At 42.9% G+C, this 14,673-nt stretch overlaps 1 long non-coding RNA gene across 1 annotated transcript in view; it reads right to left on the minus strand.

Annotated features, from left to right (window-relative positions):
• LOC108317378 overlaps positions 1–14,627 on the minus strand; it is a 17,749-nt gene extending 3,122 nt beyond the window's left edge. Inside the window, exon 1 of the long non-coding RNA XR_001830721.2 lies at positions 11,834–14,627. This is a non-coding gene — a long non-coding RNA (uncharacterized LOC108317378). The remainder of the gene's footprint in view (positions 1–11,833) is intronic.
• Between the last annotated feature and the right edge of the window lie 46 nt (positions 14,628–14,673).

A 14,673-nucleotide genomic window follows, 5' to 3' on the forward strand; every position in this document is an offset into this window, starting at 1 on the left:
CCCCTGCCTCCCAGGTTCAGGTGATTCTCCTGCCTCAGCCTCCTGAGTAGCTGGGACTACAGGCACATGCTACCATGCCCAGCTAATTTTTTGTATTTTTAGTAGAGACAGGGTTTCACCGTGTTATCCAGGATGGTCTTGATCTCCTGACCTCATGATCTGCCCGCCTCAGCCTCCCAAAGTGCTGGGATTATAGGCATGAGCCACTGCACCCAGCCTCTCATTTAAAATATTTTAAAACAATGTAGAAAAATTCCCATTTCTCAGTTTTCAACATATGTACATATTAGGATTTTTAATAGAGGTAACATTGTTTTCAGAACCAACATTTCTCAATGGTGGAAACAACTCTAAATATACACCTTCAAAGTGTTCTCTCCATAGCATATATTTCTTTTGTCAAAACAGTCAGTTTTTTACTCACTAGTTACAATTCAGTATCTTCATTTTTGCAGAGCTGTTTGCATATTCCAACAGCTTCTTGTCACCATGGAAATCTTATAAAATACTTTTTTACACAGTAGTGTGACAGAAGGGGTGTCACCTGATAATCCATTCTGGTTTATTTCTGCTAGGTAGGATTACATTTTAGAAACAGCTCAAGCAAATAGTGAGGGAAACAAGTGGATCCATCTAAGTTCCTGCAAGTAAACACCTGGTGCACTGGAGTGGGGTAACTGAAGAGAATTGAATAAAGGTAGTTACAAAGGCATGTGCACAGTTCACAGAAAGCAGTGATAGGGAAGCAATAGCAGGGGCCCTTCCTGTTTTCTCCTAAGCCTGAAGGGGTAAGGAAAGGATGCGGTGATCCAAGCCCAGGTAGAGAACTGGAGCTCTAGGAGTGGGGGCATGGACTGCAGCTGTGACTGGTCGAGAGATTGTATTAGTTTGTTCAGGTACCATAACAGAATAGCACAGACATGATAGCTTAAGCAACAGAGATGTATTTGCTCACAAGTCCAAGATGCAAGTGCTGACGGGTTGGTTTCTTCTACGGCTTCTCTCCTTCCAGTCTTCACGTGGTCTTCCCTCTGTGCCTGGATCTGTGTCCAAATTTCCTCTTCTTATAAGGCTACTGGTCATATTGGATTAGGGTCCCACCTAATGATCTCATTTTAACTTATTTACCTCCTTTAAGGTCCCATCTTTAAATATAGTCACATTATGAAGTACTGGGGGTTAGGAATTAAATATATTAATTTGGCGGGGTCTTAATTCAGCCCATGACATGGACACTGCCAACCTGTGGCCCACAGGGAGGAAGCGTTAATCAATCTTTGCTCCAGCCCACCTGGCAGCCTACTGGTCTGCCAGGACCTCTCATTGGCCAAACCAGATGGAAGTCAGAGGCAAGTAAACTTGTTTGATGCCACCTGTGAAGGTCAGTCTCTTGAGATATAGACAGCAAAAAAGAGTAATCTGCAGGAACAGAGAGTTTCTAGCTCACAAAGTCACTGAGCTGAACTTAGAACACAGAGATTTCATGGCAGGCTTATGAATGATTTAATGCAGAAACAGGGAAAGAAGTAATGATCAGAATGAGCCAGGGTGTTTGGTTTTGTGGATCACACAAGAGATGTTAATTTCAGGCAACTGCTGTTACTAGGCTCAGCGTTGCAGTGACAATTTGAATCTCTTGTATGGCGCTAGTCCTTGTGAGAATTAGAAAAAGGCATCCCCTGTGGGCAGACAAATAAGAAAACATTGCCTTCTGCTGGACTGAGCAGTCTTTTTGGTACACAGCTTTTGGTAAGCTCCCCGTTCAGTCTCTTCAGCCAAACACGCACTGTTAGGCCTGAACACTTTCTCACAGCGCCCCTTACCATGAGCTCAGCTGGACAGCCCACACCCTGTCAGCCCTCTCCTTCCAGCCCCTAGCAGGAAGAACTTGAGGATAAATTCTGATGTCGTGCCTGCTATACTCTGCAAACTGCCAGCCTCCTAGTTCCACATGAAAGAAAAAATCATTAAGCCATGAAAAAATTCAAATCTATCACTAGCTGTTTTATTAAATCATTCAAGCCCCTTGTGCTGGCAGTTTCTGGCTGATCTGAACTTAAGTATTTGGTGGATCTTCCACCTAAAGGGAGTAATTAATGTTAATTTAGATCACTGGTCCTTGTTAGCACTTCTGGGAACCCCATTTTGAGAGTTTAGAATTATTAGCAAAGATGAATATAAGCATTGACTATAAGCATTGGATTTCTTTCATCCATCAAACAGACTGCGGCTTATGGTGAGAAAGCTACACACTGCACAGCTCTGGGGGTGCCATTCACATAGTCATTGTACATTTGTATGGGCTTTCTGACAATTTTCTGGCAGATGGCATAAAGACTTCTAAAAACAGCATACTCCTCCATCTCCAATTGAATTAAAGTTGCAGTTTGAGTAAGTGGTAGGTTAGGTAACCATGTGTGTGAGGCACTAGTAGTGGGGCTGGGGAAAGGGAAGGACCCAGTGAAGACAAAGGCATGATCCCCATTTCTCAGTATAGTGGAGGAGGGAGACATATGGGCAAACCCTTATGAAGCCTCAGCTTCAGAATAATACCCAGACGCACTCCCTCCATCTGCCCCATCCTCTCTGGTTTTGTGATGAGTCGTGAATGAGGGGAACATTTCACCACCCCACTCAGGCGGTGGCAATATTGGGCTATTAAAGCTATTCTTTGGGCTCAAAGGGCCAAGACTGTGAGAGACCCGTGATAGCCACTGCCGGGCCAGGAGAGGGAGGGTGGCAGAGGCCAAGGGGACTGGGGTGGATAGTGAGCATGTGGCAGAGCCTGGAGCAGCATGGGTGGTTCCCCAGCTGCCATGGCTGTCTTTTGAAGCCACTGGAATAGGACGCAATGCACCAGAGCCCCGTAACCATGAACTGCATCTTTGCTTAGCCAAACCCAATTTCATCTTTTTAGAAGAAAGGAGGGGAGTTTTTCTGCAGTATCCACAAAACCAATACAACTACACATGGGAAGCCACTTACATCCCTGCTACCCCAAGCCCAGTTCCCCCCGATCCATAAGGATTAGCCCCCTCTCAGCTATGTTCCTCGGGCTCTCTGCTGGGCTTTGCCAATATTCATCCTCTAACCCACTGGGCTCTTCCTACTTTTCTTTTTATGACAGATGCAGCAAAGAGGTCATTAGATAATAGTTCTTTTACGTAAGAATAGGATTCTGACCCTTCGAGCATGAAGAACTTGTGGCAGATACTAGATTGCAGTAGGATGAGGTGGACTGGAAGGTGGGCACATGGACACAAATGGGATTGGCAGCATTGACCAAGGCTGCAGAGGGCCAATTGGAGGACAAAACAGGTGAGATGAATTAGACTGGGGACTTCATACTTCCCCATGACCATCGAAGGTTGAAGCTCTTTTCATTCTCAGAAACTCACAGCATTTATTTTAGAAATTTAGGATGGTTCAACTGGTGAGGATGAGTCCATGTGTTCTGTGAGGCTGAACTTGCTTTTCTTGGGAGGTGCTTGAAAAATACCTGGGAAGATCTAGAGGCTGCTGCATTTGAGTTTCTGTGGGAAGTTGGATTTGTGGCCACAAAGATAGTAACTCACTGCTGACATCTTAGAATCACTGTTTCTTTAATTTAATACCTGCCAAAGTTGGTGGCTGAGAGATCGTATCTTACAAGCCTATTACCAGCCGATTTACCAGGCCTTCAGAGAACAGCTTTGGAAAGGTGATGTTAATCAATCGTTCATTTCGTCTTCCTTTTCTCCTACACTTTTTACTTTTTCTTACTTATATTCATTTTCTCACTTACCTTCCTAAGTCTTTCTTTTCTATTTCCGCTCTCTCCTTTATGTCACCCTCTCATTACTTCTCTTTACACTTTTTTTCAGATTTTCCACTTCCACACCCTTCCTGCCCCTCAACTCCGTTTCACACTTTTAGCACATTCCACATGACAGTGAGACATAAGCAGACTTCATGGGGCAAATTTATGGAATCACAAAAGGCCTCTTCTTGTGGAGGGTACTTGCCTTCTTATGGCAGAATTATTTCTGTTCTTTAATATGCAGTTCTCTTTTGCTTCTGGGCAGAGAGTAGGAGGTGAACCAACTTCCTTACCACCTCCAAACTCTCACGCAGAGCAAGCTATCAGAGCCTGAGCAGGGTTAGCTGGGCTTTGGTGCCAGCAATGCGAGATTGGTTGCACCCAGGCAGATTGAGCAATGAGTAAGTGTATTAGTCCATTCTCACATTGCTATAAAGAACTACCTGAGACTGGGTAGTTTATACAGAAAAGAGGTTTAATTGACTTACATTTCCGCAGGCTGTGCAGGAGGCCTGGTAGGGAGGCCATGGTGGAAGGCGAAATAGAAGCAAGCACATCTTCACATGGCAACAGAAGAAAGAGCGAAGGGGGAAATGCTACACACCTTTACACAATCAGATCTTGTGAAAACTCACTCACTATCATGAGAACAGCAAGGGAGAAGCCCACCCTCACAATCCAATCACCTCCCTCCAGGTCCCTCCCCCAACACCGGCGATTACAATTCAACATGAGATTTGGGTGGGTACACAGAGCCAAACCACATCAGTAAATACATCAAGGGTATTGGGAGCCAGGTTTCTTACCATAAGAAAACAATTACAAAAATGGGAAGGGGTCAGGCACAGTGGCAATTCCAGCGTTTTGGGAGGCCAAGGCAGAAGGACTGCTTGAGTTCAACAGTTTGAGTTTAGCCTGGACAACACAGTGAGATCCTCTCTCGGAAAAAAAATAAGTTAGCTGGGTGTGGTGGTGTGTGCCTGTGTGAGGCACTAGCAGTGGGTTGCTAGCTCAAGCAGTCCTAGCTACTTGAGAGGCTGAGGCAGGAGGATTGGCTGAGCCTGGGAAGTTGAGGCTGCAGTGAGCTACATGATGGCACCACTGTACTCAAGCCTGAGGGATAGAGTGAGACTCTGTCTCAAGAAAAAAAAGGAAAGGGAAAATGAAATCTGTGGTTGAAAATTCATGCTTTCCAATATTTACAGACAAGAAGTAAATATGTGTGTGGACATACACATGCACACACTCTCTCCCTCTGCCCGCCCCCCCCCAACCCTGTCTACTGACAGGGCTTGGGAACAGTGACATGTAAGTAGCAAAGAGTATACCTAGCACCTAGACCTTAGCTTCTAAATGTCATCTCCATCAAAAGAAACTAGGGCTGGCCAAGCATGGTGACTCACACCTGCAGCACTTTGGGAAGCCAAGCTGGATGGATCCCTTGATGATCAGCCTGGCCAACGTAGTGAAATTCGTTCTCTACTAAAAACACAATAATTAGATGAGCTTGGGGGTACATGCCTGTAATTCCAGCTACTCAAGAGGCCGAGGCAGGAGAATTACTTGAACCTGGGAGGCAGAGATTGCAATGAGCTGAGATCGTGCCAGTGTACTCCAGCCTGGGCAACAAAGTGTGACTTTGTTTCAAAAAAAAAAGAAAAACAAAAAATGGGGAGAAGGGGTGGAAATAAAAAGGAAACAAGGCTCTTTGGAGAATTCCAGGGCTGGGGCAGGGAAAGTACAAAATAAGCCTGAGACAGCTTGTGGTGCCAGTAGGCAAGGGAATGCTGAAAGAATGACAGGGACATGTCTAAAAAACACAGAGGCTGCCTTGCCAGGCTCCCATGGGCCAAACTGGGGAGAATTTGAACATCAAAACAAATAATGACTGCAACCGATTAGAATCCATTGAGTACAATAGGAAATTCTGAGTCCATACTCATATAATGTAAATGAATAAATTAAAAGTTTGAGGATGCTTGGGGTATTTCCATGATTTCAAAGCACTTCCTCACTAAATACTTATTAACTGCTAAGTGTGAAGTAACTTTACAGTGGAAGATGCCTGGCAGACACCACCTTAATTAAGTGATCAAAGAGAGTATCACAGGTAATGAAACACAGTGAAATCATTCACCTCCTGATGGCACGCAGTGAGGAGAACACAGCTTCACTTTGTTGATATTCCTTCCAAAAGTGGACCACGCAGAAACTTCAAACAAACGAATCTGAGACACTGCAAAATCATGGGCCTGTAATCTTCAATTGCGTCAAAGTCATGAAAGTCAAGGAAAGACTGAGGAGCTATTTCAGGCTGAGAGAAACTTAAGAGACACAACTAAATGTGTGATTTTTGAACTGGATCTTTTTGCAACAAGGAACATTTCTGGAATAATTGGTGAAACTTGACTGGGTCTGAGGTTTATTCAGTAGTAATGTATCCCTGTTCTTTGATGGCTGTGTTGTGGTCATGTAAGAGGATGTCCTTGTTTTTAGTGGGTAATGGAACATTTGTTCTGTGATCTGCTCTCAGGTAAATCAGGATATACCTTCTTTGTACTGTACTTGCAACTTTTTATTTCAAAATTTAAAAATATTTAGGCCAGGCACGGTGACTCACGCTTGTAATCCCAGCACTTTGGGAGGCCGAGGGGGGGGTGAATCACGAGGTCAGGAGTTCAAGACCAGCCTAGCCAAGATGGTGAAACCCTGTCTCTACTAAAAAATATATAAAAAAATTAGCTGAGCATGGTGGTGGGCTCCTGGAATCCCAGCTACTCGGGAGGCTGACACAGGGAATTGCTTGAACCTGGGAGGTGGAGGTTGCCGTGAGCTGAGATCACGCTACTGCACTGCAGCATGGGTGACAGAGCAAGACTCTGTCCCCCACATAAAGAAATTAAAAGTATTTAATAAATCAAATGGCATATCCATTTTGGGTAAAAATAGACATTATGAGGTAAACACAAAATTCCCATTAATTTAGAACAAAGCATGAGAATTTACGGAAATTTTATGTTTATGGTGGGCCACATTGGGCTATCTCTGCCTTGCATCCCTGAGGCTCTCTATTCTCACTCCTCAGCTCTCAAGGGTCCTTTGATGGCAGAATAGAAAAGGACTATGATTTGTGAGAGACTTAGGAAGGCTCCAGTATTAGGTAATGGAAAGGGTCATCAGCCTACCTCCTGACTCATTGGCCAGAGGAGGGAACGACTGTCCAAATCAGCCAGCCCAGCAACTCACCTCTGAGCTGCTGCTTTGGATGAACTGGAAGAAACTGGTTGGTGTCTTAGGTATAACATGAAGTGCTCAGTAAGTGGCAGGAGGACTTGTTGCTTGCATCTCTTTTCCCATGTGAAGAGCCAAATGTGGAAATAAAAAGGATCTGGAACATTTTTGCTGTTGCAGAGCTGTTTTGTCCTTCAGAATCATAGCAATGGGCTCTGCAAAAGGGATGAGATGTATCACCCATGAACATTTGACGAGACTTAGAATACCTGTTTTGACTCTGTAGCCTACCAGAGTCACTATCATGAAATGGTGCCTTGCTGTGCTGCCCTTGACTTTTATGAATGGGTCCTATCTGAAACAGGCTTGGGAAATTGTCATTGTATTGGTGGTAAAATGTGGTGGACACAGCCCAGGACCCCTGGCAGCAGCCCCTGTACGAAGCTAGTAAATCCTATCTTTCCCAGAGAATCTGGCAGGCTTTATTCTTTATGACAGTCAGAGCTACAGATGCATGTTCTTTTCTCCCTTTTCACCTTGGCTGCCGGGAAACATAATTATTGAGGCTTAACTGTAGTGATGGTGGGGAACTTTTGGCCTATTGAACTACATTCTGTGTACTCCTTATGTCTCTTCCCTGTTAATTTCTCAACTCCAGGTTTCTACATTTCTAATTAATTGTGTTTCCTTGAAAGTTACCTCAAATTTTGGGAAAATACAGGTTTGTAAAACAAAAGACTCAGATCATTGGAAGAATGAAGTTGAAGGCTACAAAATTTTCTCAATAAAATTGAACTAAATGTTAGGGAGAAAATAATAATGGAAGGTCCTTCACGTATTTCTTAGGAAAAATTGTTGTTCCTGGCTAGGAGACTAGGAACAATATTTATGGTCTTGAACATGTGTCAAAGCACACCAGTTACAAAGTGGGTACAATGGGATTCCTGCCTAGACTTCCCTGAAGAAAATAATAGAATATTTCTGAAGATATATGGAGGGCATCAGAAAACTATGCAAGTGTTTGCAAATCCATAATCTGATGTGTGGAGAACATGTGACCAAGGGTAAAAGAAGTCAGAACGACGTTACCAGGAAAGTATCCCATACCCTACTTGATTTTAAAAAAACAAGACAGTAGTTTCTTGTTACACATGCCAATATTTTCATAGCAGAAGTGACAGCAATGTCAACTCTTTGGATATCTGCTCAAGTCTCATTCTGGCAAGGACAGAGCTATCAAAGACTTCCTCTGCCTACCTGACAATTTCATCTCTCAGAAGGTAGAGGAACCGGTGAGGAAAATGGCTGCTCTCAAGTGAATTGCGATCAGTAAAAAAGGAAGTGGCTGGAAATGTAGAAATTCTGAGAATCTCAGGAGAGATGGTTTCATTGTCTTCGCCCCCTCACAGAACTCCCAGAGCTCTTTATTTAGATCTTTTCTTACTTCGCCTTACAATATTGTCACTTATAGGCTTGTGCCTCTCTTTAAGGTTGTCCATTGAGGACTAGGAAGACATCATATCATCTTTGTGTCTGCCACTGTTTGGGGCAGTTATCTTTTAAACACAAAAAAATCGATCAAATGTGTTTACTTGGAATATGAGCATAGAAACTTGCATAATTTCAGAGTAATCTGACAACATTCTTTGTTAAATTTTTTCCTTGATCATAAAATGTTTTTATTGTTGAAAACTGAAAAAATTATTCAGGAAAGTATAAATGAGAAAATACAAACTTTCTATAGTCCTCCTAGCCTGCTAAGCATTTTAAAGTACTTTCTCCTTGTGATTTATTTATTTATTTACTTTTGAGACAGGGTATCTCTCTATCACCTAGGCTACAGTTAGTGGCATAAACATAGCAGCCACTGCAACTTAAAACTCCTGGGCTCAAGCAATCCTGTCTGAGCCTCCCAAGTGGCTAGGACTAGAAGTGTGTGTCACCAGACTCAGCTAATTTTTAAAATTTTCTTGTAGAGATGAGTCTTGCTATATTGCCCAGGCTGGTCTCAAACTTGTGGCCTCAATCAATCCTCTGGCCTTGGCTTCCCAGTGTTGATATTACAGGCATAAGCCACTGTGCTCAGCCTTTCCTTATGTTTTATACTTAAATATTGTTTCATACTTTTAATCATACTGTATCTACGGTTCTGTTCCCAACACTTTTTTTCACGTTATATCCTAAGCATTTTCCATGTCATTAAAATGTCTTCATTTTAAAATGACTTCATATTATCTTGCATGTCTTTAGCATAACCACTGTGATTTAAAAAATAAAGCAACGTAGGGATTTTCACTGGCTACAAGTTCTAAGAATTGTGGTATGTCTGAGAAGTCAAAAGGAAACCATTTCACCTGTAATAGCAAGATCCAGCAGGGCAGGGGAGACAGGTGAAGCCCCAAGTTCTCCCTCCGGTTTTGGGTTTTGTCCTGAGTCAACTGTGGTGCATCTGGAAAGTTAGCTATGATGTGGAGTGATCCGGGCTGACACGGAAGAGTTAAAGCTGGTAGGAATGCTCGACCCAGAGAAGGGCAGAACCATGGATCACGTTTCCACACTTGAAGTATGACTGACTGCGTCTGTGGCATCCGAGTTGGCAGCACTACGGCCGGTAAGTGGGAATTTCAAAGCCACAAATTGGACTCCGTTGCAAACAAGTTTGAGAGCTGTTCCCTAAAGACACCTGATGCCCTGTGAGGTGGGCAGTGCATGGCCCCTGGAGGTGTTCAAGTAGGGTAGGTGACTTCAAGGATACTAGAGGGTAGAAAATCCCTGCAGTCTGGGTCTTGTATGAGCACTGGAATAACCTACATCAAATCTTAGTCTCTCAGTGTCGCATTAAAAAAAAAAAAAAAAAAAAAAAAAAAAAAAAAAAAAAAAAAAAAAAAAGAAAAAAAAAAAAAAAAAGAACCGTGTTAGAGTTTGTATTTAATTCAAAGCCACGGGTTTTAAATTCTGAACAGCCCAGAGCCCCGGCATAGAGTGCTCGCGCCGAGTCACGTGGTCTGGCAAGGCGCGTGGTTTTCTCCCTAGCCCCCAGCTTCTCTGAACCTTCAAAGTCACATTTCAGTCATTCCCTAGTCTGAGCAACGATGCTCACAAGGAGGGGGCTGCCAGCACTGGTGACGGCCTGCTCGTCTGACGAGGAACCCCAAATTCAAGAACCTGTGACCCGGTCTGTGTGCCCCGAGATGCTAAACCTCCGCGCAGGGGGCCTCCTGCTGCCCGCGGCCGAGGGGCTGGGTTTCCAGCCTGCAGAGCTCGGGGCCTGATGGCTGAGGAACAAAACGCCCTCCCTCTAGCGGCTCAGGCGCACACATTCTCTTGCCCTCCGCAGCCCCTGAGCGAGTCACGGGAGACACTCTGGAGCCATTTCGCGGGGCTGAAATTCCTTCGCCCGGCGCGCACCCCTCAGCTGTGCCGAGGACCCCGCGCCCTGGATGCCCCGCGGCCACGTGACCGCCATCCGGCTCTAGGCCGGGACTGAGGGGGCTGAGCTCATCGCGTTGCTATTTGAAGAGGAGAGACGGCCTGGCCTTCCTTAAACCCTGAGTTCTGGGCTCTCCTCCCTCACCCACATACTTGACATCTCAGGCTTTTTGTGGAAGGGGCAGGGCGGTTGTGAGAGGTCGGTGACCCTTGTCCCAATGGCGCTGGATCGTTTCCTTTTTGGGTACCCTAATGGAATGAGGATAGAATCAGTCCTATCTTAACATTCACTGACCCCCTGCTCAGGCTGGGAGACACTGCCTTTCTCCTAGCGAATTTTAAATCAGTGTTTGTGGGATTTCAGCTCTAATGGATAAACCTACAGCCACTGGCCATGAAGGGTGTGGCAGTGGGGTGAAAAACGGAGCTCCCCCCCGACCCCCTGGCTTTCCTCATCCCAGCCACTATAGTGGGGGGAAATACGTAGACCACAGAGCGACTGCCACACCCTCTTTCCTCTCTTCCAACCCCAGAATTCCACTTCAGTCTTAAGCTTTCACCAAGGTGGGGTTTACCCCAATGGTGCCACAACCCCTTTAGTTATATGGGAGCGGCAACTGTGAACCACCACCACTGGCTTGATCCCTTTTCCGTGGACTGGTGCTCCTAAGTGTGTTTACCGGTTTCAGTATATAATGCAGCCAGATGGAGCCGGGGCGAGAAGCTAGAACAAAAATAAGGTTAACAAAACCGAAGGTGTCCAGCAGCCTGAATTGCATTTCTCTCCTACCTTTGGTCATAGGAAAGAGCACTTAGGTGTGTGGCTGGAACGCAAAATGAGACCACAGCTTACATTCTTAGCAGCCTGGGTTTGTCTCAAGAGGCCATGTTTCTTTCCTCCCTGACATCTTGCCTTCTGAAGGACCAGTTAGCATCAGAGGAATGTTTCCTTCTCTGAAACAGCCATCAAGTACCGGCGCTTTCTTGGCTCTGGCCAGTTAAGTGTTCTGACCCCTCCCTTATCTAATTCACCCCGCATACCATCCACATTGCAGGGGACGCACCCAGAAATGGAGTGGACTGTATCTTTTCCTTGCCCATTCTTTTTATCACCATGACACAGTCACTGGAAGCCAGGAAATAAATCCTGGATCACCATACTAAAACATTTACTCCACTTTGGGCAGAAGGGGCCTATTTTGCATATGCAGTCCCATAAAGCAGTCACATGAGGGAAAGAGTTCTGACTCCTCCGTGAATGCTGCATGGGAGCCTTCAACTGGGAGCAGCTGAACAGGTGGTTCTGATAGAGGACCATGGTCATAAATGCATGCATAAGATCATCCTAAGGTCCTTGCCCATGTGCTTCCCTACCACAGGTGGGAGAGCTGCTGTTACTCTGTCCTTGCTAAGCATTGACAAGCAATGAAATAGTTGAGGGGTAGCAGCACGAAAGGAGGAAGAAAAAGGGTCTGGTTCTTTGGTCTTTAAGAATAGACCACTACTGGTGTATTTTGGGCTGCACATTTGCTGAGATGACATGTGCTGAGCCAGTGGTTGAAGTCTCTGGTCCTTACACAGATTTAAATAACCAGCAAGAGGGGGTGGAAAGGTTTTTCCAATTCCTTTCAAGGAAGAGTATTTTGAGGATATAACGTATCTGACATAACTTTCAACTCACTTTCAAACCAATCTACTGAGCTGAAGAAAGAGATCAGAAATGAAATGAAATTCTCATATATACTTAATCTACTTAAAAAAAATTGACAGGAAAAATAAAATTTCAGATGTTTTTTATTCAAAGGTTCTCAAAAGAAATAAAACAGAAAAGCTAACAATCTGATCAAATGTACAGTTCAAAAATGTCTTTTGGCGTTTAACAACAAGTCCTAGGAAAGAAAACTACAGAGTTATCTTGAACCGGACAAATAAGTTACCACTGGCAAGTCTGTGGCACTAGTAAAACAAAAATAAAAAATTAACTCTCTTGATCATATAGATATCTCTATGAAAATCTTTTTTTTCAATCTGTACAAAAGGTCTTTCTTCATAAATTAATTTTTTTTATAATTTAATGGCTGTCTACTATGTGATGTTTAACTGATTTTTTTTTTTTTTATGTACAGAGGTTATGTTTCCCAAATCTTACCCAGACGAGTATGGCACTTAGTTCAGACATTCCTAGCAGCAGATTTCCCCTCCCCTCTAACCGAGCTATCAAATTTCTGTCTTAACTAATGCAAAAATATCAAGTAGTGAGAGACCCAGGTTTATAACTGTACTAGGTACACAGAGGGTGCTGCGTTCAGTCTGGACTTTCACAAAGCAGTAATATTCCAGGGAGCATAGAACCAATAATACCACAACTTTAAAAAAAATGAAACAAAAACAAAACAAAAACACATTTCTCTTATGACTATGTAATTTTCACTAGAATCTACACTTCTCAGAGCAGCAAGGACTTTTGAAACTATGAAATGTCACTGACATCTATCATCAAATACAAGCATAAAATTTAAGAACTAAAAAATACTCAAAAGAAATAACTGCTTAGCCCTAGCTCCTGAGCTAGGAGGATTTGGTCTGTGGAAACAGGGAGGGCCAGCAACCTGTCCCAGCACAAAAGAAAATAGACTCTGAGGTAGATAACTGATCATACACAGCTGACCAGACAAGTACACAGTTTTGGAAGACAACTTAATTTACCATTGCTTTTAAAACATATGCAATTGCCTTAATAAAAGAGCTTTAATAACAGTGAATTATCTTATATGTACTAAAGTAGAAATAACTGTGTATTTATGAATCAGGAATTTCATAGTTTCAAAATTGGTTTTCTTTACACTTGAACACTTGTAGTGATGATGTAAAGTGTGGCACTGCTTGGATCCAAATCTTCCTTCATGCTTGTTTGTTTGTGTGTGTCCATACATCAATTAAAATTATAAAACCTAAATGCAAAGGTACAAAAAAGGCACATTCTCCTAACCGCAAACTGGTCCGGCAAAAATAAAGAGCACAGAAGATGTGATGCTGAGACAAGTTGGAGCTACTGGTTACTGGCTCTTCGGTCTTTGGTGAAGTTACCTTTAAAAGTGCCAAGTCATTTTTATTTTTCAAATTTACCTAATAGAGAGAGAGAGAGAGAGCTAGTAGCCAATCATTTTGCTTCTATTCATATCTCAGCTTATGTTTGAAGATAAAATCCTTACTTTTAGCTTTTGCCACTTTGTTGCAATAGCAACATTTTTCGGTTTGCCAGATTTCAGGCATAATTCTCATTCTAAAGCACTATCATTAGTATAAAGGAAGGACAAAACATTCAGTGACTCCCGTCCCCCGCCCCCCATCCCCAAACCCCAACGCTACCTACACTAAATCTAGAACATCAAGTTAGTTTTTTTTTTTTTTCCTGAAAAAAGGCAAAAAAGACTTTACATTGCATCATACAGCAGATATCCTAAATCAGTCAAACTATCAGAGGAAACTGTTGGCGTACAGCCTTACAAACAATTTACCCTAATAAAAGTTCCCCAGTCAGAAAATGTGTTTCACACAAAACATTTTTCCCTTCTTGCATATCACTACCTTACACATTATGTGAAAAATCATTAAAAACACCTACTACATATTTAAAAAAGCCAAAATTTCAGCAACTTTTATTGACTACCTTTTAAAAGCCCTATGCTGCTGTTTTACAAGGCATAATAGACCAGCTCATTTGGTCAAAGCATTCTACATCATTAGTTTGAACTAACTTTTACTGAAACAGCTACAGCATCAAAAGAGTTAAGGCAAATTGGAATTCATAGAAAAGGATAAGACACTTCACACTACGTTGAAAGAAAGACAGAAAGCTAAGAAAAGAGACACTGACGGCAACACTGAATTACAGCAACACTCGCACTGCAAGCACAGAACACCATGGGTGAAGTCGGACTATTTAAACTTCAGAAAGCCCATTTCATACAGCTGGGAAAAAAAAAAAAACACAAATTAAACACAAAATGAACAAAACCACAAAAATCCGGTCATGCACTTGGATAAGTCTTCATGGTCTTTGTGCATACCCAGAAAATTGAAGTTTTCTTTTCTTTTTTTTTCTTTTTTCTTTTTTTTTTTTTTTTTTTTTTTTTTTTTTTTTTTTTTTTTTTTTTTTTTTTTTTTTTTTTTTTTTTTTTCTCCAACACTTGTTATTACCTGTGTTCTTTATT

Source organism: Cebus imitator, unplaced genomic scaffold (assembly GCF_001604975.1).
Source record: "Cebus imitator isolate Cc_AM_T3 unplaced genomic scaffold, Cebus_imitator-1.0 Scaffold10, whole genome shotgun sequence".
Taxonomy (NCBI): Eukaryota; Metazoa; Chordata; class Mammalia; order Primates; family Cebidae; genus Cebus; species Cebus imitator.